The sequence below is a fragment of the Aphis gossypii genome, chromosome 1 (assembly GCF_020184175.1).
Source record: "Aphis gossypii isolate Hap1 chromosome 1, ASM2018417v2, whole genome shotgun sequence".
Lineage (NCBI taxonomy): Eukaryota > Metazoa > Arthropoda > Insecta > Hemiptera > Aphididae > Aphis > Aphis gossypii.
This window is the reverse complement of record NC_065530.1, coordinates 55,850,401-55,876,669: the sequence shown is the minus strand read 5'-3', so window position 1 is coordinate 55,876,669 and position 26,269 is coordinate 55,850,401. Positions and strand designations below refer to the sequence as shown.

The 26,269-nt window shown below is 29.8% G+C and overlaps 2 protein-coding genes across 6 annotated transcripts in view; both read right to left on the bottom strand.

The window, feature by feature from the left end:
• Nucleotides 1-26,269, bottom strand: part of LOC114127068 (PCI domain-containing protein 2) — a 564,778-nt gene that overhangs the window by 218,865 nt on the left and 319,644 nt on the right. The window lies entirely within an intron of this gene.
• LOC114127072 (complexin) overlaps nt 1-26,269 on the bottom strand; it is a 193,334-nt gene that overhangs the window by 48,227 nt on the left and 118,838 nt on the right. Inside the window, exon 1 of one of the 5 annotated variants that reach the window (XM_027991192.2) lies at nt 9,729-9,894. The exons of the other annotated variants lie outside the window; for them this stretch is intronic. The gene's annotated coding sequence lies outside the window, so the exon portion shown is untranslated. Of the gene's footprint in view, nt 1-9,728; nt 9,895-26,269 lie in introns of those variants that run through there. 5 annotated transcript variants of the gene reach the window in all.

The following is a 26,269-nucleotide window of genomic DNA, read 5'->3' as shown; positions in this document are numbered from 1 at the left end:
ATGTACAACATGTATGCTTTAATAGTGGCCATCGATGTATTAGTAGCTGCGAGTTCAATGTCGTTTCCCGTCGATATAAGTATTATAACACAATAATAATTGTTATCCCATTGGATTATACTAGGGCGAACGGTGCTCGGTCGAGACGACATATATATTGTTAATTTATGTAATTTGCGTTCGTTCAGGGTACATAGAAGTATAATAGTCAAACATGTATAAGTCACATAAAGCTATAGCGGAGATAAGATCGAGTCGTTTCAGTTGAGTCGAAAAAGAAATGGTCTACATAAAACTGAATACTATATTATTATGTGACAATATGCGCGTATAATTTATGATAAGTTTCAAAATAATTAAAAAAACCTTTATAACGATTAACACAACAAGAAGACATATATGTACCTACCATTATATTATAATTTAACAATCATCCGTGGTAATCCTGTACATTTTGAATCTATTCTAATACATTAATTAAACTGTACCTCGCAGAACTATATTGTAACCTACGTAGTTAGTTAGGAGATATTTTTTCTCTCGTTTTAATACGATTTATAAGTCCTCGGAGACGAGTGAATGCGTTTACTGATATTATATAAAAGTAACCACGAACCTAACTTGACCACAGACCGCGAGGGAAATAGGAAAAAAGGGATGGAAAAAGACGTCCAGTTGATGTAGTTTGTATGTGACTGCTGAAAATGACCTGCATGTGAAAAACTCGAGAGATTTGAATTCGACAGGCATGAAAGTCGAAAGCTTTTCCCGATAAAGTTCATCTGACCACCGTCGCGGCAAAAACAGACTTGACGGGGCGGCGGGATGGAAAAAAGATACCTAGAAAATGCATTTGATAAAATATACGTACACAAGCGCGCACTACGGAAACTTTATTGTTTGGAGTTGACCTAAAGGTTTCGCCCGTATACATGCCGTTTAGCTGAAGAAAATCTTCGGAGTGGAAGGCCTCGCAAGTATAGTCTACGGCAGGAAACCCCGGACGGGGAAATGCGTCTTATTTCATCCGGACAAACATCGGCAGATGTCAAATCCTTATCGGGGATGCCATATATTTTCCTAGAGACGTCCTATATACCCGGGCGTTGTCGTCATTCGATATATATCTATAAATACATTTTATTCCGTAAGATAGAAACCACTGCCGTGGCGGCGCTTAGGATGAAAAATATAATTTCACCGCCGTTGGATGGTGATTCGACGCGATCGAAACGCCACGCCGTTCGTGTCAGTACTGGAAAATCTGCACGATGGTTTTTATTATTTTACGTTTATTTTCGTTTTAACGTATTACAGTCACAAATAACCATAAAATAGCAATGTTTTCACATTTTTTTTATATCACATACGATTATAGTACTTGTCCTTGAGGTTTTGAGAGCTCATGCTCAAATGCTTCTACCTCAGCAAACACAGTAATACATCGAATGTCCTGTTCAACGTAAAACATACATTATTTCAAAAACTGTTAACAATACTCAAAATATTTTTGTTATATAATTGTAAATGGAATTAATAAATAAACACAACATTTAAAAAATATATATATTGATTACATATCGATATTTTTTAAAAATATTTTCTGTTTTTAATTAAAAGATGCATTTTTCAGTTTTATTTGAAATCATAATATTTTTTGAGTACTTACTATTATCACTAAAAATATAATTTTAGACAATTAATTTATGATTTATAATTTAGGCAATTCGTTTATGATTTATAGTATAAATCTATACCTACCTGAAATAATTATAATTAGTAATATATACTACTTATTTAAAATTATTTTATTTTTATAGTCAGAAATACTCCGGATAAAATTGTATTTCATAATATGAATTAAAATTTATATTGTGTAAAAATAATAATAATAAAAAAAATAGTAGAAAATATATTTGTTCACAAGAACGTTGTTTTTTAACGATTTTTAAAATCAGGTAAAATAAATATTTTCCAAAACGTGAATGCTTTCTATAACATTGAGTGTCTTACATTAAATGGATCTTTCTATATTAAGTAGTATAATATTTTATAGTACACTATAATATACATCCAATAATGATAGTGATGTTCAGTGGCGCCGAACCCTTATATTATTACAATGTGTGTGTACAGTTTGTATCGAGAACAGGCCAAGGACACGTCGCTTTTTATATTTCTCAAAAGAACTTTGGCGCCACTGATTTGATTACTCGTGATGAAGGTACATTTAATGTGAAAGAGCACGTTAACAATACGACAGTGTATAACTACGTTAGTAATTCATTTTGAGCGTATTTTTTTAATGACGAATTAAAAAATGACACCATTATACTTGATAACTGCGCTATTGTAAACAGTATTCTGACAACTAGACGAATAACGCTAATAACGCGTTCAGTGCGACAAATGATTATGAAATATTATTTATTACATAATATTATTATAACAGTTTAACACTCTAAAATCCCGAATTCATCCCAACCATATTGCACTGTATATGATACATCTTTGGGCTACTGCCGACAGAACAACTCTCGGATTGATGTACTATATATATATGTATAATATGTGTAAGTGTATTGTGTACATATATATATAAGAGTATACGAGTTTATTGCGTATATTGTCGTTATTATTGTAATAACGGCGACATTGGTGACTGCTACAGGAAAACTATGTCGTTTTTGAGACTATTATATTATTATTTGGAAATATATTATTATTATACCCGCGACGTAGTCTGTCGTAATATATTGATATATGTACTTAGTTGATTTATGTTTTAAGTTTAAACAGTACACGCATGTGCGGCTATTAAAATAATCGTCAATGCTAACTATAATTTATCATGTTAAATATTTGTATTGAGTTATAATACATTTATTGTAATTTATATACATCATTTTCATGTGATTCTGTTGTGTGTATTTTTTTTTCAATAATTAAATTTGTTACAACGCCATTAATAAATTATGTTACCGATTTAACTTATGAGAATATAAAAACAATATTATTTTTATGCATTGACCTGTTAATATTAATTAACAATATTCCAGGTACACAATTTAAAGTACGTCATTTGAAAAAAAAAAGGTAGGTAACTTTACACAAATTGAATGTTTGTATTAGTTACAGTGAAAAGGTTTGAAAATGAAAAACGTGCATATATATGTTATATTTGGGTTATTGTTGTAGACGAAATATGTATTAAAACGATCCACTGGCTTAATTAAAAAAAACTAACATTGACGGTCGTTTTATGAAATTGTTGTTTATTACAATCATGTCTTTAGTGGTTTGTTATTATAAATAAATTAATATTATAGTCTTTGAGGGTTAAATATAATTATTTTTAAAAACTAATAGATTCCTATAAACATATAAAGTTATATCACAGCTTTGAAAGGAATATATATCCAAACAAGCAACACAATCTTGATGAAGAAAATTGTTTATTTTAATTATTATTTTGCAGCGCGTTCAGCATAGAACTATACACATTTTATTGCGTTTAAAGTTTAATACGAATTTTTTGATTAAAAAACAAAATACCATATCCAAAAAAAATAATTAATTTTATAAGACGCGCGTGACCAATTCTTTATCAACAACGTCATTATTTTGTTTCTACGTGATCTTTTATTAAATATATAATAAAATGTTTATTCTAATGTTTTTTTTTCGTTTTACTATCGAATGAAATACATCATTCACAAACATAACGTAGAAAATAAGAGACATTTTAACACTTAATTACAATAGTTATATTGATAAAATGTCCAACTTATACATCAACCGACAACCAGATTACCCAGAGTTACTGAATTAATCACGCACTTTTTCACAATTAAATATTATGTAAAATACTCTTTTAAGAGAAACGATATATTTATGCATTATTTTTCTTTTTTAATAGAACTCCTAAACAATTTTATGTAATATTAATAATATATAGCGGCGAGTTTATGAATTTCCTATTACCATAAGATGTTTATATTAAAAATAATGTCACTGTACACGAGTATAAATTGTTTATTATTACAATTTTGATGAAGTACCACAGTTCACAAAGGAAAAAAAACACCAGATGAAATTTACTCAAATTTAAACATAAATAATAATATTTTAGATCCGTTTTTACCATATATAATATATTTTTTTTTGTCCCATAAAGTTTTTAAAAGCGTTTTAAAAAATTTAAAAATATGATAAATATAATGAATTGCTAATAATAAAAGAATATTTTTCTTATTATAAAATGTGCATACACCTAACGATTTTTATTTTATAATATTGTGAATTTATTTAAGTCCAAATTCTCAAACAAAATATGTTTTATCATAATATACTATTATAGACTAAATTATACGATTCAATCTAAATAATAAATAAGTATACAAATATTTTACTTATTATTATCAGTTGAATCACATAATTCATTCTAATAAGATTGTTCAGAAAATACTATTAATATTAATACTATTATTTTGATGACGTCTAAAATGATAGAAATATTTTGGATTCAAACTCATAATTATAATACGCAATGCAAAATATGTTTAAGCTAATGAAACAGTCGTTATATTTACGTCATAAACATAATCATACATCTTTACTAAGCTTTAATCAAAATGGGGTATTACCTGCAAGTGTTAATATTAAAAAAGATTACTTATCATTTATTTAAAATAAACCAATGATATAGTGTAGATAATTCTCACTTTGGATTTTTATTAATTGTTAAATTCATAAATATTGAAGCTAACTACACAAAATTGAAACTGATAAACGTTCATTTTTATATATTATGCGTTAGTAAGAAGCAGACAACATTTGTATTGTGGGTACAACGATCCTCTTAAAAATTAAACGTGTGCACTGCCAAGATATTATACGTAAAGCAACACGGAATTAACTTATAATCCAATAACAAATTTGAAAAAATAAATAAAAAAAACAATTTATACAACATATTATGTTTACTAATACAGAACGATTTCGTAAAAATTGAGCACACCGACTTTTCTAAATATCTTGAATAATATGCTGCAGCAGCTAATGCGATAAACTCACAGTTAAACCCATCGGTTTACATTATTCAGCTGCATGATGTAATATTACAGATGAAATCAAAACTCGAGTGTCAATAAAACACACAACTCAATGTATACACGGATTTTTAAAACTATATGTATCAATACCAAAATATAATATTTAGATATTAAATTTAATTAACTATAATCAAATATGTTTGTATAGGTACATTCAAATATTATCACAACTCGTAATTAGTTAAGTAGATATAAAGTTAATGTAAATGTTGAATAATGATCTAGTTTTAAAAACTTTTTTTCTTTCATTCTTTCTAAAAAAAAAAAAACAATTTATGCCAATAAAGTCGTAATAATATATATATATAATATATATATATATATATAGGTATTTAACATGGGTCGCATATTGTTCTTAATTTTGCGGATACGGATAACGTCGTATCTACAGAGTTATTGATCTCAACGAAAATATTAATGCGCGTTAATATGGCCGCTATTAATATACGACGAAGCGTTTATAAGCACATATTTTATAAACGATTTTATGCAAAATCCTAAACGGAAATTTGACGCACAAAAAAGGTGACTTGAATTCAATTTAAAAAGTGGTCTCAAATGTACACACATATATTATATCGCGTTTACTATACGTATATATCACATTATTTTTTCGTCTGTTGTGTATTAACTATAAAAATAATTATTTATATAATACTTTAATTGGGAAAATGCCATGAATCATGATATATTATATAGTATTACTGTAATACATATAAATAAACTTTATTAAATAAATACAAAAACAGTATAATTGAGTAGGACTTATTCCAAGGTATTTAGATTAAATAAAAATACTGACACTAAAAAAGAACTTAATAAATATGTAGATAATACTAAAAGAAACAACCAAGAGAAAAGTGTGTAACATAAATGTTAATAATAACATTATAGTGAATAACCTTGTGTATATATATCGAAGTAATAAACTACAGCAATTAGGTGTATAGATTATAATAGATTATTTTAAGATAAGAGCAAAACAAATCTATTTGTTTCAGGATGATTTGATAAAAAAACATTGCGATTCATATGTATATAGGTATCTATCTTTATAATATAATATAATATGTATTAATTTATTTATAAAGTAACCCAAAAGTTAAATAAATATATAGTCCGCGGTCATTATATAATGGTTAAGGAAAAAAGAAAATAAATAATAAAAAACTGTGTAATGGTATAGTGATAAAAGTTCTTACTATTCTATAATCGTAAACACATATAGAATTTATCACGATAAACTTTCCCCGGGGTCTCGATGTAATGTATATAAGAATAATGACCTTCATTTTTATTTTTTATTTTAATGGGTGTTCCATACATTTTAGGTATATTCTAATATAACTCCTCCCTCCAAAGTAATACCTGCTGTATAAAAAGTATAATAAATATTTTATCCAGCAAGCATTGGGTGTAATGAAAGAGTTGGAGGTAAGCGAGAAATCACACTCCGGATGAGAATTTATTTAAATTATTGTTTTTCATGAAATACAAGTGTACAAGCTTAACAACATTACTTTCCGAACGTAAAAGAAAAAAAAACCGTAAAACTTATTTTCGTATACAAGTGCACAAAAGCGTAATATTTTATCGTGTTTTTCACAAACTTTCGTGGCCGCTCGCCCGAACACACAACATAATATAGATTAGTTCTGAACACAAACACAATGGCGGCAGTTCTACAAATTCGGGTCGCGACTATTTATCAATATTTTATATAGCGCCTATATGAAAATAGTTTACAAAGGATAGCTAGAAGGGACCAATATTCATCGGAATTAATGAAAGAAGAAAATAAAAATAAAACCCACGGAGACGGAGAAAACTTGTGGGCGGTCGCTAACGTTTATATTAAAAAATTCCGAAAACGTCTACAGACCGGCTACAAAATATTGTTTATCGGTGGGACGTGCTGACGCTCAGTCAAAATACACCCATCTCCTCCGCTCGGGTGTCGCGCGAATATTTATAAACATATATATTATAATTTGTTTTTACCGTGATGATATTATTATGTATAATGTGATGTTTATCGTTGCGAATAAAAATAAAGTCGAGTGTGAACCGATAATGTGATTTTGCTACCTAAACTGCGCCGTATTTGGTGCGTACATCGCGTAAAAGAAGTTTGAGTATAATAAAGTATAACATTAAGTTTTGTAATGAGGTGTGGGGAAAAGGTGCAGTGATGAGGGCGTTTGCGCCAACAAAACTAGTGCCAAACCAGAAAAAAAACGAAAACAAAATATAAAACCTCATAATATATATTATGAATAAACCCGTTTGAATTCCTTCTCACATTTTTGAGATTATTATACAAAACGATATGCTCAAGGCTGAACATTGGCGTAGGATTAATATACGGGAATGGTGCTACTTCAAACTGATGGTCCGGCGAATGGGATCAAGCAGGTAAAGCGAGCGTATCTCTAAAAGAATACCCGACAGCGGTCCGTGTTTTATCTCATACTCCTTTGAAAATTTTTATGTGAAGTGTGCCAAGTCAACCTTATAAAGCATAATCGTAACAAGTAATTAATTTTCACACTGCGGTACCTGACTGACTATGATATCCCCTTTCATCGATTATGTCCTTTGACGGAGTATACCGAGCATACTACTTTTACAAGTCAGTGGTATAAATCTACCTAACATTTACAACTATTCGACGAGTTTAATGTATGCTGCAACAACACAAGATTTTTGCAAAGATACTACATAGTATAGAAATATATATTATATTATGTATATTTTAAATATAATTGTATATTAAGAAATCTGTTAAAAATTGAAATTTGAACAATAAGCTAAATTGATAAAATAATCTGAATTATATAGCAGATGAATAAGATTTAAGATTGAAGAGATCTCCCGGCGGAGATACTTCGTCAACAGATTCATATTGTATATTAAAATATTACTGTATTATACATGCCTTACATATTATTATAATATTATATTAGCAATCATAATAATTGCTTGGAAAATAACATGCCATGTCATTTACGTTTAGAACGTTCGTGTGTAATTATAACAATATAGCTTTGCTAAATCTGAAGCTTATAATACGGTATCTAAATACAAGGCACTAGGCAGGTATTGTAATATTCGTTGTCAAATAAAAATTATGTTCTATTTATGAGCTCATATTGTATTTTTTCTGTTTTTTCATTTGCCCTACATTGAGGTTTCTTTAGTTGTTTATCGTTAAATATTCAAAAATGTAATTTCCGTTATTGTTGATAATCCATTATTTTATTCTCGATTCGATTATAAAGTTTGAAATTCAATGAAAAACAAAACAACAACAAGGAAAACTTCGGATCGTTTATTCTCTAAAGCAACGCCGGCAACACTAATATATTTTATTTTCTTAGATATAATAAATAGCTTAGATTGAAATTTCTAATATTTTGTTCTTTTAAACTCAATTACGTCATTGTACATTTTAATATATATCTTTTAATTACACCATACACGATATACGACACACACATTTTACATTTATTTATGTTATTGAATATAATCTCCACAAGATGACGTTTTAAATCGAAATAATTTAGTTTATTTGCTGGAATTAAATGACAAATGTACCTATGTTTATTTATTTTAAATAATATATTATATTACATTTAATTTATAAATGTTCTCGTAAATTAAAAATAACTTAACATGTAGGACGAAGGTATACTGCAACAATATGCACCTATAATATTTTACACTATACAAATAATTATACAGTATACGAGTAAAATATAATTTGATATTGCTTTTAATAAACATTTTATTTTAAGTTATCATTGATTCACATTTTGTTAATAATTCCGACCAGAGTGTAACTAAAAAAAAAAAAAATTATGTATTATTGTTAGGTATGTAGTTTATTCGTATACTATTAAAAAATATGCAAATATTTAAATCATTTATTTAGATTAAAATTATTGTAGATTATAGATTCTTTAGTTTTAACATTTATTTCATAACTGTATGAAATCATATATGATTTTTCAATCATAACTAAGTTATTATTTTTCAAAGCAAAATTACCTAATTAAAAAAAAATATGTGACTAGTAAAATCTTCATATTATATGATTAGATATTAGAAATAAAACTTAAAAGGCATCAAACTAACTAAAAAAAGCTATAAGTTATTTCATTAACCAGAATGTGAACAATACATGCTAAATTTTCTAATACGCGTGACCTAACTGTCAAACTGGCTATAGTTTCATAATTTTATCCCATAATCCGCGTGACCAACATTATTCACTTAACTCTACCGTAACGTAATATTTTGTGGTGACATATTTACGCGTGTACTTACGCGGGGGAATAAATTATTTGTCGTTTACTTATTACCAAATCGGCTTACCGTCAAATAATCATGTCGTGAACAGGAAAGAGACGTAAAACTGCAATGCTTCTAAATAAGCATTTTTAAGGTTACCACGATAAAAAAAAATAATAATAAAAAGGACCATTAATTTGAAGATTTGTCATAAATACTGACGTTAATAACTGTATAGTTGTAGGAGAGTTAAAGACATACATAACAAACAGAAAGATATATATATATATATATATATAAATAGTATTAAATTAGGCTCACCTCATGGCGGAGTTGTCTTTTCTAATCTGGGTTTTAATCGGAAAACTCACGATCTCAGAAAACAGATACTGCTTGCGATTTCTGTGGTAATTCTCTCGTAGAATGTGTTTTTTTATTTTAGATGTTATGATGAGGTCCGTAGGTCGATTCAAACTGTTGTATGAAAACCAAAGTCGGTGTATAATATTCTTTTACTTGGCTCGAGCGCGTATACTACACGTTGCTAAGGAAACAGTGGTTTTTTCTTTATTTTTTTCCATTCGAGCGGTTTCGTTATCGCAGTCTGATACATCGAGTCCGCGTGTTAGGCCAATCAGGCACGCGCACAGATGCATCTGCACCAGTGCACTTTTGAATTAACTTGCACACACTGCATATTATTTTAAACGCGGCAAGCGGTGCCAGCAATAATTATCATAATAACGATCCGACGACCTCGAGAGATATGAAAATCCATATATTTCATAAACATTCTATATTAAGCTATGGATAGCATTTATGGACGAAGGCGAGTCAGTAACGTTCATATACGAATTCAACTCCCTCTTATATTTACGTACCAATTATATAACATCTCGTTTTGGAATTCGAAATTTGCAAAACGTTCAGTGTTCGTTAATCACTGTACGAGTATTTATAGTCCATACATTATAATTACGACCATTATATCACTATAATATGCTTTATGTATATACACACCATGCGACCCGCCGACTTTTAAATGTTAAGCACCAAACGGTTCAATACTAAGCACAAATGCACAATATAACGTCTTTGACAAATATTTATGGGTTGTACATGACATTTACCGCGGCTACCGCCCGGCGTATTATTAATTTTATTATGATATTAATTATCTTACCTACACGTGCGTAGCGTTTCTATTATAAAATGGATACCTGCGCGTGCAATCTATCTACGGAACATCGTTTTTGCCGAAAGTCTATACATATAATGCTATAATTATTTGATGTTTATCATCCGACTAAATTGAATGAAACAACGTCGGCGTAGCGATCCCCGCACATAATTTAGCAAGCCAAATAATATATTTCTTACTCGAGATAAAATGGCGGTGGTGGTATGCCAAAACAATAACATTAAAATATTACTAGCTACATCTTTATTATCATACATATTATATAAATACAGATTTTAAAAAACCAATATACGTCCACTGCCGATAATCAGTAATGGATAAAGAAAACGTCACATAAACGCCATATCTTATATGGTAATCGAGAACACTTAAGACATCATGGACATAGATAAATTGTGAATGCGAATGTCGAATACAGATTTATTTGTGAAGGTAAATCGCACAAAAGCGGTAATAAACGCATCGTTTTCGAGTGTCGACGATATTATGTTAATCCCACCTGACTCTTCTGATCATTGTCAGATACCTACTATATGTAAACAACGGTGGTGGAAAGTCGGACGAATGAGATTGTGGTTCGAATTTGGGACGTGTCCTCTAATATTGTCGTATCGCTGCACAGATAATAATTTTAAGGATATAAAGTGGCACGATTTTACACGTAACATAGAAAAAAGGTTAGATTCAAAACTTTGGTTTGGATTTTAAACCGAAGTGACTTATTTTCAAAGTCATGGCAATTTCTTAACGTTTTATATAAGCTGACAATATTGGCTTTCAGAATAGTGTTCCACATTTGTTACTAACCTATTTTTATCGCTTGTCTATACGAAGCTTGGTTGAAAAAACAGAAAAATAGGAACAGCGGATACATATACTGCATAAATAAATCGATCAATTCAATCGCTAATAACACTAAATATCATAATATTTCGAATTCATATATTAAAATATTTCGTTGATTATAAAAAAATTCATCGTGGATATTCACTATACATCGAATTCACGTAATTTTGTACCCAAATAAGTGAACTACCATTGTCAGAAAAATTATATTATTATAAAATACAATTACTGTTGAGAATTTGTGATCAAAATGACATAAAGAATATATGTTTTTCAGATTGTTAAAAAATAGGAACCGTTATAAAGGATTTTATTTTTCGAGAGCCTTTTCGTAACACTGACACAATAAAACACACATTTTGTTATTTTTCTAGTGTTGTAATTGGTTGTTTTTTTTACATCATGTATTTTCAAAAGTTTTTTACCATCTACTAATTTTTTTCCAACAGTTGGTAATACAATTTCTATTATATAAAGTGTATATTTATATTATTTATAGTAATATAGTATACATAACAATCCCAGGTTTATATTTGTATGGAAAGTTTCGAACACAGATAATTTTAATAGCCCCTTTCCCAGCTATATTTAAAATAATATATATATATGTTTGTACAGAGATTTTGGGCTATAAAAAGTTAAAGTTTTTAAATATGCACTCTGGAGACCAATTTTAGAATAAAACAATTTGAAACGTCTAGCAGTTTTTATATGTGGGGACGTACGATTTCATTATATTTGTACCTACAGAGCAACGAAAAAGCGGAGATAATATTCATTAAATGCAGATGTTGGTCACAGTTTTATCAAAAAATTGGTATTTTTGGATTAAATAATAAAAACAGAAATGTTATTTCATGCAATTGAGTAGAATATTTTAAATTATATTAATAATTGAATTTAAAACTGTTTTCTATTTGAACAACTATAAGATAATGAACCTTCAGATACATAATACTCGTATAATATAAATGTGTTATACGACAGTACATGTATTGAAAAAAAACGGTTCATGTTTTCGTTGTAAGAAGTTTGCAGAATAAAATAAAATGGTAAACTCCGTTAAGTAAGTTTGTTGTTTATAGAGTGTGGCACAAGTTAATGTCAATAGCTTAAGAAGGTTTTCTAATGCTTAACCAAGCACGAAATATTCACTTTTGAGTTTTTGTATTATTTTCTTTCCACCATAAATAATAAATTCACGTTTCTTTACCGATGATTTGACAAATTTTTGTTTGTTTTCATATCAAACTATGTTAAATTTTTCGCTAATATATATTTTACATTATTCGATAAACCTACGATATATTTAAATATTTAACTATCTAAAGTACTTGCAGTTATTTCGAATAACAAAAAATGTAAGTTATTCAAATTTATTAATTTAATTAGTAAATTGGGCTGTACGAACTCTTGGTATTAGTTGATAGAATTAAATTATTATGAACTATTAAATATATATACAGACAGTTTGATTTTTTAGTCACATATTGTATTTATATTAATATTAAATAAAACAGTCAAAATTTAATTTCATATTTTATGATATTGTCACGTATAAGAAATCTAGTTTGTCTTTTTTTTTTTTAATTTCCGCTGAAAATTTAGATCACATGATTTACATACTGTGTACACATGTGTTTTCTTGTTAGGTACTAAAAAATAAATTTACTACATATAACATAATATTAATATACGACGTTTGGTTTTTTTTTTTTTTTTTTCATGTTGTTGTCGAGTAGAGCCGTCAATCCAACGTCACGGTACATTATTTTAAAAACCGAGAATATTATTATGATATAATATTAAAAAAAAACACGTTTTACCACTCACACATACACGCGAGCACAAGCATACACAAATATTATATAAACGAACAAGAATATTAATATATAGAAATGAATAAATCGTCGGACATTAATTATCGACATTGTACCGGCGCCGATTTTTTATACCACGATATTTTAGAGGACAATTTGTATTGTCCCCTACCCCGTTGCCGGGCCGACGGTTCCCATCCCATCCCAGCGGGGCCGAACCGATATATATATTTTTTTTTGTGATACGTAATGCGGCGTGGCACACGCCAAGAGTAATGTCAAACCTCCGCCGCACTGCAGACGCTCTGCGGACAAATAACTATAGCCGCACGGCCGCACTCTCCGTACGCATACCCGCTCGTCGACCGCTACCGCGTCCGATCGACGGGAGCTTACGGTGCACCTCCGGTCCTCTTCCATCCCCACTGCACGGTCCTCTCCCACTACAGCCGTTCTTGGGGATCTTTCAATTTATCTCATCTCATATATAGGTACTTTACACCCGTCGTACATTTTTTTTAAATATATATATATAAATATCCAAACTGAAACGTCCGTCCCAATACGTGACTATTCGCCGATATAACGCTTTTAACCGAAACCCGAGCCTGCACTGGTGTAATTGCTAGAGGCAATCGCGCCACCACCACCGGAATCGACGGACGGAAATACACTCCTCCGCACGCCTCGCACGTATATCTGTGGAAGCTGCAATTACTGTATTTTATACGTATACATAACACACCGAGTGTAACTACAGACAGCCAGATAGATAGATAGATCTCTGACACTCCGAGTTGTATTTTACTACCCACCGTCATCCTCTCTCAACCCCGCGTCACGTATGTAGCCTATAAAATAACATATCGAATACAGGCAAGCCGCTGCACTGCTTTTATCTGACGGTTTGATCCGCCTGCATAACAGCGCCGCGTCTAACCGGAAGTGGATAATCAGCTCGTCCGTCACGCGTATAAAATAATACGTATACACGCAAGAGGGAAGCTTCGGAAAACCAACTTTTAAACCTCCAGTCCAGGCTTAACTCGTCCCAACAGTTTTCGTATAAAACGACCCGTCACAATCTATTACTGGGCGATTTTATTTTCCAGTGGCGGCCCTGAGTATGAGTGTGGTAACTAGTTAATCATTATCGCGGTCCGTCCAACCCAGTTATACGAATTATATTGTTGTATTAATTAAGTCCGTTCGTTTTCGGATAGTTGTGTAATAGTGTATAATTCGTTTCAGACTTGCAGTCGAACGAGTTTAGATAGTATATATACATTTATAACAATAAGTAATAATAAGTATAGTACAAGTATTCACATCGCTTCAGTACGATAGGGTATTATATGAAATAATAACATTGCAGTCTGGCGCGTACGATACTGACGTCATTACATGAAGTGTATGTATAGCATATTTACGCATATATATATGATGGACTACAAACATTTATTATTATCTACGGTGTACATGGACGTGTCAAGAATCGCGCATCCCCGCATAGGGGAGGGAAAATGTTCATCGGTTAGAGGGGAGTGCAGAGCACACGAAATCTACATAATATACTGCTGCCACAGCGTTCACAAAATTATTATTGTTGTGAAATCATCTACACGTCGATCGACCCGCGGGGACGATGTTTGAGTGTAGGGTACAGCAGGGATGGACTACTAGACATGCCTGTATACGTATTCATACAATAACGGACCAAACATTTATATTATGTATGCGAGCATGTGACGTATGGGCTAAATGCCGCATTACCGGGTGGTAATATGCGCGAGTCTGATTGGTAAACGATACGCCTGACATAATAATATAAATGTTTGTATACAGGGTGTCTCTCCCCGATCGATAAAACAATATTTTACAAAACGTCAGTGTACAGATACTGCATTAAAATCAAACATTTATTACGATTCGAATACACAATTTCGGTTTACTCATAGTCAAAATGGAAGAAAAACAAAATCGTTAAATTTCGGATGGCCGATTTTTGAATTTGAAATTCACGTAAACTTTGAACCATAATCTATTATGATCGACTTATTCAAACATAATATATAGTACCATAGTACAATACTATTTAAGTCATTTACTAAGAAGCGTTCAAGCTTTCGAAGACAGACGCGGAAAACAGTCCGGGCTGAATTTCACATTTTATAGTTGGAGACATCATATAAAGTGATAAGCTGCAAGACACGGAAAAACGTTGAAACGCTATCTATGTAGGTTAACAAGACACTGTTTTTTTTTATTACTTTATGGTATAATATAATATATCATTTAATATGTACTGATGATTTTGTTTAATTTCCTCGTCATCATTATTGTACAATAAACGATGCGGCCGAGAAGGAAGTATATTGTAATACTATCGTTGTTAATACATCGATTGCACAGTGAAAAACAAGCAGGTAACACTCGGTGGAATATATATTGCACGGTGTGCGTGGACAACTGCAACAACACGTAATGACAAACGCGCATAGTATAATATCTCGAAACGTATTAATACCACGACTACTATTCGGAGAGCGTGCGCGTGTCCGCAGTCGTCGTCGATCGTATTATACACGTCGACGTATCAGCTATATATATTATTACAACGTTCACGCGCGCTACCCTATAAGCGTTTCGCGTGCGTGATTTTCCGGCCGAGCGTACGCCTCCCTTTTACGGCACAGTATCGTCGGGGGCGTACGGGTATGTACGTGAGTTATATATATACGCATATTTTATACATATATATATATATATATAATATACGTATATAATGTATGTATACGTATGTGGGGGTTTGGGGTGGCGGGATTGGCGTGCCGGCCGACAATAACCGACGGACGTTCCAATTAAAAACGGAATTCCGCGCGAGCGGCTGCGACGTCACTCGTTTATCATCGAACGCTAAAGGCCGTGGCGGCGAAATATACGAGCGATATCGTATTATTTATTGAATAATGCATGTCTTTAATGACCGATGTGATATATTATTTTCTGCTCGACTTTGAACCACCATCCGCATCAACGCCAACGCATCGGCTCCACCGCACCGTCGTCATCCCGATAACTCTGCTTACATGCAGCTACTACAACTGTTCACTAAATAATACATTTGTATAACATATTTTTGTAGACACACACACACATACATATATATATATATATATATTATATATAATATTATATATCGATCTTGATCCCTCCCTACAACCGTGTTTTATTTCCAAAGAATCCGTTCGACTACTTCCATTGACAACGTTATAATACAATAAGCATGGTAGGAATTCTATGGTTCGAACCTATACAAATCGAAAATTTCAATGACTCGAAAAAATATGGAGTTCCATTTGAATTGTCCTATGTGTGTTCAATGCATTATACCTACTATATCTTGTACAGATATTTTAAAATTGTTTACGATGAAAATTCTTCATAATCGGTATAAAATGATTTCTCATCAACTTTTATTTCAAAACTCTATGCGTTCAAAATAAAATATACTCTGAAAATTGGAAAAATTCCAAGTATATTATTTCATAAACTATGTTGTAGTTCTATCTCATATGTCATACTCGTATAATATATAATAATATCATATGCAATGTGAGCTATTAGAAGTCTACATTAATTTTTCAATAAGTTTCAACTTTTTTGAAAAAAAAATATATATTCTCAATCAGAATTTTATTTATTTATTTATTTTTTGAGTATTTTGAAAGGTACATACGTATAAATTGAATTTTAAACAAGTATAATTACTCACAAAATGTTATGATAACTATGAATAATATAAGAATTGACCAATTAAATAACGAACTGTTAAATAAGTCTACCTACATAATATTATTATTATTTTAATTTCAAATAACAACATTTTTAATTTATAATACTCCGAAAAATATTCTCGTTTTTATAATTTTATGTAATATATTATAATTTATTTTAATATATGTTAGTTGTGGAAAATTAAATATTTTAATGTAGTTTTATTTTCAGAATTAAATTTTAAAGTTTTAAAAAGTTTTAAGATTGACTTCAACTTTTAATTAATTAAATTTAAATGTTCCAATTTACTAAGTTCCGTTACGGCTATTAAATAGTCATGTTCTATTAAAATATGATTCACCATTTTGACTTTTAAATCGATAAATCTTCATTGTTAATTATTTATGATGATTAAATTTTATATCGATTTGATTCAATATCAGTAATAATTACATTTGGTCATTTGGATGATTTGATAACTTCGATAGTATAAATCAAATAATGTATTGAAATATTTGGCCAATGAAGTGTCATCGAAATAACCTGTCTCTGTCGGTGTCAGTTACAGAGTGTAAATACAATACTGATTGTAAATGGAACGAAAAAAATCAGTTAACAATGATGAATTCTCGCAGATTGACAAGTTCCATTGACAATGTCAACCTGTATAAAAAATAACGCATGAGGGTTTTTTTACGTCTTTCAGCCGAACGTAAAAAAATAATAAATAAATGTAACTAAAAAAAAAAATAAATAAGAAAATAAAATTACTTTAAGAAAAACCAAAAAAAAAGAGAACTAAAATTGTTTCATCTTCATAGTGTCATGATCTAACTAATAATTATTATATTTTTATCCATTTCAAGTATAATAGTTATTAAATATGGTCACTCGTTCTTCAAATTAAAAAAACTGTAAAACAAAATTACACCAGAGACATTTTTCCCTTTATATTTTTCAAAAGCAAATAGCTTAAGTAAATTTACGATAAATTAAATTATTGCCGTCCAGTATACTTATTAATTAAGAAAAAAAATAGATAAATAATAAACTGATGTAAGTATTGAAATATTGTCATTGAATAAAATTTGTAAAAATCCATTTTAATAATTAAATTATATGTAAACAAGATATTAATATACTCGTAAAACAAAGTTTAGTAGCTTTATAATAATTAAGAATACAATTACTAAAATATTACCACCGTAATTCGAATGCAATTTCTAAAGAAACCAGTCAAGATTTTTAATTACTTAAACTATGAATTTTAACGTAATTGAGTTAAAAGAAAAAGCAACTATTACGTTTGAAAAAATGAAATAACTATACTCCACTTAGAGTCTAATACTCTAATATGATACTTATTTAAATATCCAACGTGCTGAATATATTGAAAATATTTCGTAATTATCAACGAAAAAAAATAATAAAGAAGTGTAGAGTTCCAATAATAGATGGACTAAATTCTATTTATTTACTACTTGAGTCCGTGACTACCTCACATCGAAAGTTTTATACTGAGTTGGAGAAGTGTTAAAATGAACGAAATTTTGTAAAATATAAACCATAAAACAATTATAACCCACATATTATAACGTGAATATTTGCATAGGTACCAAACCCATGTATTATCTCTGATTAGAAAACGTACGTTTCCATTATATAAATATTAACGATTAATTTCCTGTATTCATTTTTAATGTTTCTAAAAATCATACTTCGTATGAAAAAGTAATTTCATGGACAACACCATAAAGGTTTTTTTATTATTTTTACTGTCTAAATCAAGCATAACAACAACTTTTCATTCAGATTCGCATTTAATAGCATAAAAAGCAAACAAGCACGCATTTTGTACATTTAACGGTCACCGAAAAACCACTACAGTCGTTAAAACATAAATATAATATTATATAAACCACTGAATTGCTCGATATATAGTATAATACGGGTTTATATTATGTACACAGTGCTCTAGATTCGAATACGAGATAAAAAAATCGTGAATACCATTTCTCATAAAACCATTTGGGTCGATCACAGGTCCAATCGAGTGGAAAATAGGTTGAGACCCTCTCAATCGTCGTCGATGTAGGAGAAAAATTGTTGATTTGAAAAAAAAAATAATAATAATATAAAATAGCGATTTGCATCGTCAAACGGTTTACCATACAGCGCATGTTCTATCCGGTCGGAAATAAATCAACCGGATGATGAATAACCATCAATAATATTATTGCAATTTTTAAGTGTATCGGACGTGTGTCCCGAACACGTCGTTTAATGGATATGTCGCGTCGATCGAAGAAAAAGCATCCGTCAACTCAAATGCCATACACACCAGGCAACGGTGGCAGAGGTTGTGGTGACGGCGATAAACAATGAAAAGGTCAGAAGAATAATAAACGATGTATATCTTTTATGAGTTAAGACCGATTCAAAATAATGTTTATAATTTTATCATTATATGCGAATCTATTGATTTTTATTCATCTATTTACATTAGGTAATTATTAGTTTTTGAATTAATCTGCCAATATGGAACCGTCATCCGCACGTGCAAGTGTGTATTATATCTGTGTGTATGTGTGCGCGTGTTTTATATTTAAATGAGAGATTCCACGTCTATTTCATATAAAATTTGCATTCGTTTGAACTCGTTTATTATTCTCAATAATTAAATGTCTCTCACAGCGTTTACGAAATACCTTTCTTTTTCTCCACTCGTTTTTATACTATATTGTATATATTATATAGATAGTATTCACAAAAAAGCCAAAAACTTTTCGATCTAACTACTTTTCAGTTTATGCGTTTGAACGAATCCTTTTTTTTCTTTTTAATCAAATACGTACAAAATTGATAAATATTTATGCATTTCCACTGGTATTGAAACATATTAAAATATTTTAAAGGGTTTTTCGAGTTGTTTTTTTTTATTATTCATTATTTACATGAATCCGTCTATTATGAAAAACTAAACAAAACATTATCCTGAAAAATTATATAATATTCCGCAGTATAACATTTGATTTACGATGCTTGGTAGCGGGTTGAAAAAAAGAAACTAGTACAGTTATAGTGGAAGGGAGTTGCAAAATTAATGGAATCTAATGAACAGAGAGATTAGACGGTATAAAATAAAACTTTAACCTAATCCCAAACATAATTTGTATTTTTTCAAAAACAATCTTTTGACGTCACAAGGTCGGTATAGCTTGCGTGGAAATTAGATGTATCACGTTCTTATATTTTAGTGTAAAATGCTACAAAAATGCATAGGTATGTTTGTGATATAATATGACATAATAGAATTGGTGGATCGATGAGTGATGATAAAGTTATACTGACGTTATTATTTCTAGAAATGAGTTTATCATGGAAAATATAAGGAGAGAAATAAATAGATTAGCTGAAAATATGCATATTTGAATATCTAACGAGTTGTTATTCGACATACAGCAACTTCAAGATAGCAAAAGTATTCTTTTCCAAATGGTCAGTTTCTTAGGGCTTATAATAAATCGTCCCCTAAGTTCACCACAACTCGGTGTGTTTAGTTTTAAGACCCTGAGAGAGTAAATAATAATATGAAGTTTTGTTTAAGAACATGCGATATTTCTAGAAAAAAACATAATACACTTTACACATGCCAAGCAAATCACGTTATTCAATTCGTATGTCTGATGAAAACTAAGTAATAGCAACGTTAGTTTATTTTATATTTTTAGCAGTCAACGTAATAATAAAGAACAATAATTATACCTATATAATATACCTTAACGTAACGTTCTCGTGAACAATTTATATTTAAATAATAATATAAAGTTCAGCGATAGTTTTTTTTTCTCATAATTGTGAACACGTGAACACGTGTAATCAGTAATTATTGCTTTTAAGCGTTTCGGGTTTCGGGGAGAAGGTATATTATATTCATTAAATTAGAACAGTACGATGTCGTTTCTATTCATTCTTGTTTAATTATATTAACGGGTTCTTTTCAAGCCACCGCCGTGTAATTGGTTCAACAAAGTAGGGTATAGAGGGACGTATAATGCACTTAGTAAATTTTTAACCTTTTAAAAAGGTACTTTTCTGACCCTTTGAAGATTGATTTTCGAACAGAAGTAATTTCTTGGGACATGCGCATAATATAATAAAGTGTAACAGGATAAATGTGTACAAATACACACAGCCACATGAATACGTATAAAATATACACAATATATATATATAGGCACATATTATATACATTGTACATGCAGTGGTATTTTTGTAAACGTCACTCGAGTACGGCGTTCAACGGTTAGTACGTAACGAACGTGTACGTATAAACGCAATTATTTAATTATATAAACGAGCGTAATAGTATTTTCTGATTTTCAAAAGTTACCAAACACGTATTATCTATAATGTATATTCACATTATTTATTTAAAGTGCACGCATGCGACCGTCACATAACCGTTAAATAAATGTTTACCTGTATAAATATACGTAGGTATCAGCGTAGGTACCTACACTATATTATACGTTATAATGACTATAACAATCTGGCATGTCAGACAACATAAAACTCATAGTTAACCGGGGTAAATGTCAAGGACACAAAAGGTTACGGAATGATGGGTATATTATATTATACGACGACGATGTCGACATGGCTTTACACAGCAGAGGTTACAGGATACAGAACGCCAGTAGGAGGTACACAATATGAGTATAATATGCGACAACTATTCGCAAATACGATTTTTTTTCGGTTATGTACAGACGATTCACATTCTGTGTGTATGGATTTGTGCTCATAGTGATCATTCTGAATGTCCGAATGTCTGTTGGAATTAAACAAAAAATTTTAATCACCATAAAGATAATGACGGCGATGATAACGTACTTGAATGAATATTGTCAACAAAAACCGTGTACGTCCTGCGTCATGTTTTGTTAGTGATTGTATCTTTGTAAAGTACATTTTATACGAATACGGTAGCGATATGTGAGCTGAGAAAGTTAGCATAAATTTGGAACTCAGCGAACAGCAAGAAAGAGAAAGACAGGAAGGAATTCGATTTCGGCAGTGCGTCTATTAAACAGCGTATATATATATATATGCGAAGTGGACGTCAAAACAAAGTTGTCGAGCTGTGTCAACCAAAGTTTCCGTTGACAATTTCCAATTCGGTTACCGAGTATATGTTGCACTGTGGCACCGCCTTATATATGCGGATACTAAGACAAATTAGAGAGAAGTTCGATTCCACTGTTGACATTACCACCCCAGAAATGTCAACTGAATAGTTTTGATACGAATTATTAATAAGCTCACTTCTCCACTACAACAGCCGTAGGCCAATACATAAGACGGTAGAAAAATAATGTAATTATGTCCTAGGTTATCATGAATGTGTATTTAAAACTACTTTTCAAAATGCATTTTTAAGACATTGCAAAAATATACACGCTCATAGTACTACACATATTATAATATCGTATAATATAAAGCTGTACTCTGAATTCGCCGCTCTGTGGTGGCCGAAAATGATTCAGTTCGTGTACCTATGAGTAATTATAAATAGGTTTATGTTTACATAGGAGTATATTATGGTGTATCACTTAAACTAGAATAAACAAACGCAATGATATGGAGTGAAAACGCATTCCTTCCGTATTGCAATATATTAAATTATGCGGTATACACGCGCAACCATCTTAGAATCTGAACCCTTTTTATTATGTTGATTTATTTTTTTACGATTCTGGAAAATTATGTTTGAGGACGCAGTTCGGTATCAAACCCAATTTTTTTTTTTTTTTAATACTTAAATACATAACGTACGTTACACTACGTAATATAATAACATTTCAATATACATCATATTATCATTCATCGTATTAAAAATCATCAATGGTGAAAATTAAATGCAATTGTATTTAAAAGTGCCTACAGATTAACGGATGTAAAATTAGGTAATAATATAGTATTGTCTTCACGTGATTATCGTTTAATGGTTTTGTCAGATTTTACGTAAGCTACACGTACATACTTACTAGTTATTACTGTTATATAAATGTATATAGTATATACACTCAAATAATGAATAAGTACCTTATTATGTACCTACCTACGCATTACTCGAATACTAAAACTTTTTTTTTATTACTTTTTTCACCGAGTTGAATTTAAAAATGGTAGGTAATTCTTTTTTTATACTTCTTAGTACTTAGTGAATATTGAATTTTTTTTTTGTACATTTTCACTATATCAAATATGATCAATAATTTATACCGTTTTTTTAAACTTTGTAAAAATATTTCAGCAATTCTATTTTTGTTTTTATTGTTTTTATAAACCACTGGTAAAATTCCAGTGGGTACATACTATAATAAAAACCTATAATAATTGTATACCTACTCAATAAATAATATCAACTGTTTATAAATATTGTGAAGATTTAATCAATAATTTAAGTAAAGCAATATTTTGAAAATATAATAATTTGAGTTGAACTATATTTATATTAGTTACATTTTATCAATATTGTTAACTAATAGCATAACATTTTAGTCACTTTCTAGTTACTTTTCTTGTTACGAAGTTTAATTTAATAAATAACAATATTAAAAGTTCTACAGAAATTTATAACTTTTATCAACATAACTATATTATTATATAAAACTTAAAAAGTATAATTTTAAATTTTTTACAAAATGAACGAGTTAATATTAAAAATCGAACATTTCATATACGCATTTATTTTGTTGTCAAAAAATATTTTTGAGAATATTACATCAAATATTTGATGATCAATAGATCTATAATAATTTGGTAATATAGTACTGTTTATGTATATAACTGAGTTATGTTTACTTAATATTATAGACATTTATAGATTTTTATAAAAGTTCAAAATATTTCTAAACTATATTTTCTATAACCATGCATGCTATTGTGCACCTTTGTAAGAATTCTATTTTTTAATATCTATACTGAAAATTTCAATATAAATACAAAAAAAAGAAGATTCTTCAATTAAATTTATAATAATAAATTGTTTATTAATAAAAAAACATTGTTCTAATCAAAATCAGTTGCTCGTGATATTGTATTCGATGCATTATATATCGGTTAAAAATAAATGATTTATTCAGAAATATTCAAAACATAATTTATTTCTGATGAAGTAAGATATACCTGCCTAGTGAACTACATATGTCTTGCAAATTATATCTTTTCAACTCCAAAACAAGGGAGCCATTCGGTACTCACGCTTCAGAGACTTTCAAAAAGCATAAAGTTTGGCAATAAGTCCACTATAATTCACACAATCAAAAACTTTCAAGAAGCTCATAAATAAACTGTAAACAAGAGTACAATACTACTGAAAGAACTAAAAACATAATTTCAAAACCTCGTGACGTTTTAAAACAAAACTACAGGTTTTAAATTAAAAAAATTACCAGAATTGTCATTTTTATACAGAAATGTAATCATCCAACTTCACGTATTACAAAATTAGTTAATATAACGAATAAAAATATAAACAAGTTTATATAAACGATACGACAAACGGAACTAACCTTAAATAAATTATGTATATTTTTTTTAACATATTTCACCCTAACATTATTTCCGTCTAATGATGTGTATACAACATTATATCCTTTGATGTCTGCTTCGTTTATTTTTTATATTGATTGTTATAAAAAAAAGTTGTTGATTAAAAGAGAATTGATAAATAGTTTATTTCTATAGTTCTTGTGTATGTGCACAATATATAAAAATAATAATTGTATACTAAAACCTTCAGTGAACAAATGATGCGCGTGTATAAAAACAAATAGAGGATAACCAAAACATGTGGTAAGTATTCCTAAATAATATCGATATAACTGCTAATTATAGATATTATCAAACTATTTCTGAAAACCCTTAAAGAGGTAAATTATTTTGTAAATAATAATTAATTTTCCTGGATTAACAAACGCATAACGGAAAAAACTCAGCAACATAAATAATTCTAACAAAATCCTAAAAAAAAATATGTATAATTATAATAATAATACATCGACGACAAATTCAACTCTTCGGTGGGTCTGTGTGTGCAGCACCGGCGTTATCGTTTCCGGTCAGAAAACGAATTATGGGTGTGTCGTATATCAACACAGCGGATAAACAACAAACACACACATATATATTATATATATAATTCATATATAAGTATTATATTATGTACAACCGACTCGGGCGCACTTTTCGTGATTTTATTCCATTAGCGACGTTCGCAACTACAACGACACTGAGCAAACAAGTTTTCGTCAACATGCAAAAACGATTTGTGCCAGGGACATTTCCTACATAAACCGCCGTCGGAATTGTCCTTAAACACGTTTTTAGTCTGATTCAAAATGCCACCCGCCGGATAGTATACCTAAAATATATTATACGTGGGTGATGTGTGAGTGCGTGATATTTGAACGTGAAATTGCAAACGAAATACGCACATAATGTGACACATTATTTTACCTATATACTACCAAATATGATGGTAATGTATTTTTGCTTAAGATGAGACAGAGATGATCCTTAAGAAAAATAAATATTTTTTTTTTATTTTGCTCCGTATAATATACTGCAGGTGGTGATTATATATCATGAATATATTCGATTTGGAAATAATAATAAGTTAACTCCGATCGTCATGTCCGTAAAGTGAATGTTGATAATGGTACAGAACATCAGATCTATTTGCATAGTCATAACATTATAAAAATTCATGATAATAATGATACTTAATCAAAATATGATATATGCACATTACACAGTTTATGTCGACAGTTTTTAAATGGACTTGAGTATTTGACGATTACGCAAATTCACAATAATCTTAATATTTATAGGCGGTAATATGTTTAATATGTTATATTTTAAAACAGTAACATACTGCGAGTTACATGATTTTTTCATTGAAGTTTTCTCAGATTTCCTAAACCTTTCAAAATTATCATTTTATAATGTTTAACCATAACAAATTCTAATAGTATTTATATGTATCTTTGATTTATATACAAAGTACACGTGGCTTAATTCATCTGCCGTGATAGTCATCACCGATCACGATATAATTAATAAAAATATAACTAAAGATTATAAAATAACAATGTTGTGTGTGTATGTGTGTGCATAGAAATTAATTTGTAGCATGAGTTGATGCAAAA